A 4,866-nucleotide genomic window follows, 5' to 3' on the forward strand; every position below is an offset into this window, starting at 1 on the left:
CTGTGTTCTTTTTTGTTTATTGAGTTTAGACAGCTAATGTTACAGAACAAAGGAGTGATTCTGTAATTAAGGAAGCTCAAAACATTAGTCTGTTTACCAATGGGTAACAACGATGAAGTGAAATATGTGAAGACTGAAAATCTTCACCTCTGAGGCTCTGGCCGCTATAAGCTCAAATATAATTTTATTTATTTATTTATTTTTATTGTCAGATGTTACAAGTGGTTTTGGATTTGTGTTTTTGTTTCTTGTAATCAATTGGAATTTAATTGGTCATCTCATCTCTTTTCATGTCTTCAGGTAATAGATAAAATTCATTGCAACAAAATCAATCTTTTACTGCGCACATTTTACGTGCACCGTAAATGACTGTCATTTACGGAGCACATTTCATGTGTGCCGTCTGAATGTCTTTATTCGGATCATTTACTGAATCACGACATGCATCTTATGTGTGCCATAAATTTAGTAAGCTATTAACAACGTGCACAATATGTATGCCGTAAATGAGTTATTTTACTAGTTTTTTACGACTTACTTTTCAAGCATATCGTAAATGAGTTATAAATTTTTTTTCTTTTTTCTTTTTTTTTGGATCGAAGTATATTAAACAAAAAAGAAAAACAAGACTCCGACTATGAAATCAGAATCCTAGCTTACGAGATCTAATTGATTTCATCTCAGAGTCCATAGACTCCGACTGGCGGACTCAAAGTGGTTCACCGTTCACTCCCTTACCGCCTCTCTCTTTTTCCGACGACATTCTCTCCCAAACCTCTCTCCGTCCGTGAAAGATCAGCGTCCGATTCAAGCATTTTCTTCCTCAAATGAGCATCGTCGGATCTTGTATCTCACTCGCAGCGATTCGTGCATAGCTTGACCTCCATGGCGTCGATTTCTAGTGGTCAGTACCTTTCTCCTTGCTCCGCCCAGGTTAAAAGTGCTAGGTTTCTGATTTCGAATTGTGATTTTTTTTTTTTGCTTTGCAAGGTATGATGGAATCTTCTTGTCGATGCTCGCGACTAGTGCGCATCCTTTATTAGGGTTTCGATTTCAATATCTGGAATTCGTTTCTGCTTCATCTCATGGCTTCGATTCTAAATTTCTGTTAGTTTCTGGTTCGTAATGTATGTCAGGCTTTGATAAATTGTTACTGTGCCAATCCTGGAAATTGTTACTGTGCCAATCCTGGAAATTGTTACTGTGCCTAAGTTTGTCTCGTTCTTATCTCCATTTTCTTGCTTTATAAATGCAGATAAGAATTGAAAAAAAATCTGTAACTATAGGATTAGAGACTCTGTTTGTTTGGCTGTAATTTTGGCTACGTTTTCTGTGTAGAGTTCTGTTCCTTTTCTTGGGTGCCTTTGGTGGGTTTATTCTTATTTTGTAGAGATTATGAAAATTTAGTTTTGGTTTCTTCAATTTATTCTTGAAGATGATTGAATAGTTGCAATTTTACTATTGTACTTTATTGCTGTACAATTGGGATTGGTTTGGCTCGGTAGTTCTTTAATGATTGGGACTCGGTAATTCTCTGTTCCTTTTCATGTGCTTGTAGACGTTTTGCATGTCATTCAGTATGGTTATTGGGATGGCCATTAATAATTCTGCATACTCTATGATAGAGAGCTTAACATGGGGTTTAAAACACGGATCAACTAGAGTTTAAATGGATATGGTAAATTTCTTCATATAACTTTACCTGTGTTGGTCATCAACATCCCCTAAACAAAAGGGATAACAAAAGTTGGAGTTAACACAGTATATTTCTGTAAAGATATGATAGCATATGTTTTAAGGCTGTAGCGTACTAGATATACTATTTAGTGTATCCATCTTTCAATGTCTTTATCTTTTTTCTTTACAATGTTGCAGACAGTTCATATGGCAAGGCTCTGATGATGGGAACTACAACTGTAACCACACTTTGAAAGATCATACAACTGAGGTAAATAATTTTTGACTCGACCTATTCTCACAGCAATTGCACTGAAAAATATGCTGAGTAAAGCCTGCCCTTCAATTGCACATAAGGTGGAAGGAGTGTGTCAAGGTTTAGTACTATGAAATCAAGATCACCTTCTGCAAGGAGTAATTGTAATTGTTTGGTCTAACAGTTTGAGTTTTGTTGGTTTGTTGCTGCTCCATAATTCACTACTTATTTTACTCAAGATCCTTTTATCAGAAATGAACAAATATACTCATCTTATCTATTCGAAAAGTATTTCAGGCCCATTGGTATAAGCTCATATTTTTGCTTTGCTTTAGACATAAAAAGTAATTTGGCATTGTATTGCATCGCATAGTCTTTTCTTTTTTGGTTCAAAAAATTTAGTTTCTGATAGGTTATATTGATTTGCATGTGTACTACACAAGCTCATTGAGGTCAATCCATATTTGTTTTACAGGGAAGATATTTATCTAAACCGTGCTGCTGTTATTGATATGGTATTATGACTGCATAGCATTAATCAGAAAGTCGTAGTAAATGTAGTTCACAATACTTGCAGTGAATTCTTGATATTAGTAGTATTGTCGGTATTGATTCCTACTGGTTGGTGTGGATTGGTTTCCCTTTGAAAGTTCTGCTACTTCATGCGGATTGGTTGATGTGGATAGTCGTATGGGTGAGGTTCATTTTAGGTGCATCTTAAAGGTTAGTTGTATGATCAGTCTGTATATCCATAGGGCTTGCTGTATGAACTGATAGTCAAAGTTTTGATCATTTACTTGCATGAACTGGAATGGAAAGTTTTGACCAGTTCATGTGAGTAAAGCCTGGAAGTATACCTGTTTTCCAATGGATGCTTCAGAACTTGATATGTTGTTTGGACTTGGGAATTTATGGATGCATTATTATTCTTAGAGTCCTACGACTATGAGATAATAGAGAGTGCTGGTTTAAGGTTGGTAGCAAAAGAATTGATTGTTCTTTAAGTTGAAATTATCTGTTTTGTCTAGACATCTAGTCATTTTTTTATAATGCATGCATGAATCAGTCCTCATTTAAGAAACTAGCTAACATCAGGAAAATATAGTAACTAGTACCTCTGTTCTCCAAGTCTTCACCATTTTAGCTTTTATTTTGTGTTTAGACATAGATGTGATGTTTGTTCTTTATTTCATTTGTTACTACAGTATGGATAGAGAAGTATGTGGGGACTTGTATCCAACCCGGACCGAGCACAAGCTCTTTTAATTGGATGGCTTCAGAACTACATTCCTTGTTTGCAGTCAGGGAAGTTTGTGGATGCATGCATTCTTCCATGGAGTCATATGACTATGAGATGATGGTCAGTGGAGGTTTTAAGAATTGATTTTCATTGATAATGTCTGAGCAAAAAAAAAAATCTTTGTTCTCTATTCATTTGCCTGAATTAGGAAACTAGCTAGCATAATATGTAGAGATGAAATTTAGGTCAATATTCTCTTCTCCTCGTAAGTCTTAACCATTGTTGAACTCAATGGTGGAAGTATCACCAAAATTGAATTCCGACCTTCATGTTGTAGCTTTGATTTCATGTTTAGACATACCCTGTGAGAATTTTTTTCAGTTGAACAAGAAATATTCAATAGATCGATGTTGTTAATACCAAGGGTCTGTCTCAATCATAATGTTCAGGTGAAGTATTCATGCATCTGTTGGTTTAAATTTTATGATCATCTCTTAAAGTTTTTTTTTTTTTTTGGGGTCTCAGCATCTCTTAAAGTAAACACACATTATTTACGAACTTCTTGATCATGAATTTTCCTTCCAGAGATTGGATTATGTATTATTGTCTTTCCAATTTTGAGAATTGTTTTCTAGGTTTTCTTGTTTGAATTAGTCGGATTACTTGGTCTGTTATGGTTGTGCTGAATTGTGCGACTCTTTTGGTGTTGTTTGGTGTTTTGTGATGATGGGTTGTCAGTGGAATTTTGTGTTACTTTTGATGGCCTGTTCTGGTCAATTGTCAAATGTGATAGATGGAGAATTTAATAAGTGAATTTGGTTTGATGAGGCTTTACGTTGATGTGCTTTCATTTTAGCAGAGAGATGGACCGATTGAAGAGCCAACTTCACTAATGTTTGTCATTGCTTGTCTTTGTAGGCTTTATGATGTACGACTTCTTTATGGGAAATGGTTGGCATGTGGCATCATATCAAGCTATCATCAGCCCCTTCAAGTACTCATGTAATCAATCAGAAGACAAGTCTAATCTAGCTAGCATGTTCTATATTTGAAAACCAGTTTAATTATACTATGATTTTGTAATATGAAGTTACTTAATTGATATAATTTACTACATGAATACTTTTGTTTACCATGCTTGAATGAAAGGGTTTAATTGAAAATATTGTCTATTAGAATAGTGAATGAAGACATCTTTTATGACACGCAAAATGGCCTTTTACGACAAGCAAAATGGTCTTTTATGACACGTAAAATGGTTTTTTACGGCACACAATTAAAGTTGTAATGTATTTTTCATTGCGTGCAAAAGAGTGTTTTACGACGTGGAAAAAATATTTTTTACCGCGCACATTTTGTGTGCCACAAGAAAAATTTATCTTTTGCACCAATGAAAATTTATCTTTTGCACAAGGAATGGGCTTTGTAAAACGAGTGAGAGGCTTTAGAAGCAACCAATGAAAATTTTGGTTGGGCCTAAGCGTCTTAAACGCTATTCGAAGCAAGTTGGTGATTGCCGCATCACCGAGGGCACCATCACAATGATGGTCGCCATCCATGGCGTCATGGATAGGGAAGGCTGGCGGTGGACGGAGGCAGTGCCCTAGGCAGCAGCTTCGGTCACACTTAGTCCAGGAATCAACTTTTGATTCATGCTTCATTTCGCTCGAGAGAAAGGATGTCCATGTGAAGT

The 4,866-nt window shown here is 35.7% G+C and overlaps 1 long non-coding RNA gene across 2 annotated transcripts; it reads left to right on the forward strand.

The window, feature by feature from the left end:
* Positions 1-618: 618 nt before the first annotated feature.
* On the forward strand, positions 619-4,336 carry LOC112167086. Of its 2 annotated transcripts, XR_002923589.2 has the most exons (4): positions 619-904; positions 1,876-1,948; positions 3,139-3,293; positions 4,092-4,336. It is a non-coding gene; the product is annotated as an uncharacterized LOC112167086 (long non-coding RNA). The 2 variants fall into 2 exon arrangements; XR_002923588.2 differs by lacking the exon at positions 3,139-3,293 and having other exon boundaries at positions 621-904.
* Positions 4,337-4,866: the final 530 nt, after the last annotated feature.

This window comes from Rosa chinensis, chromosome 5 (assembly GCF_002994745.2).
Source record: "Rosa chinensis cultivar Old Blush chromosome 5, RchiOBHm-V2, whole genome shotgun sequence".
Lineage (NCBI taxonomy): Eukaryota > Viridiplantae > Streptophyta > Magnoliopsida > Rosales > Rosaceae > Rosa > Rosa chinensis.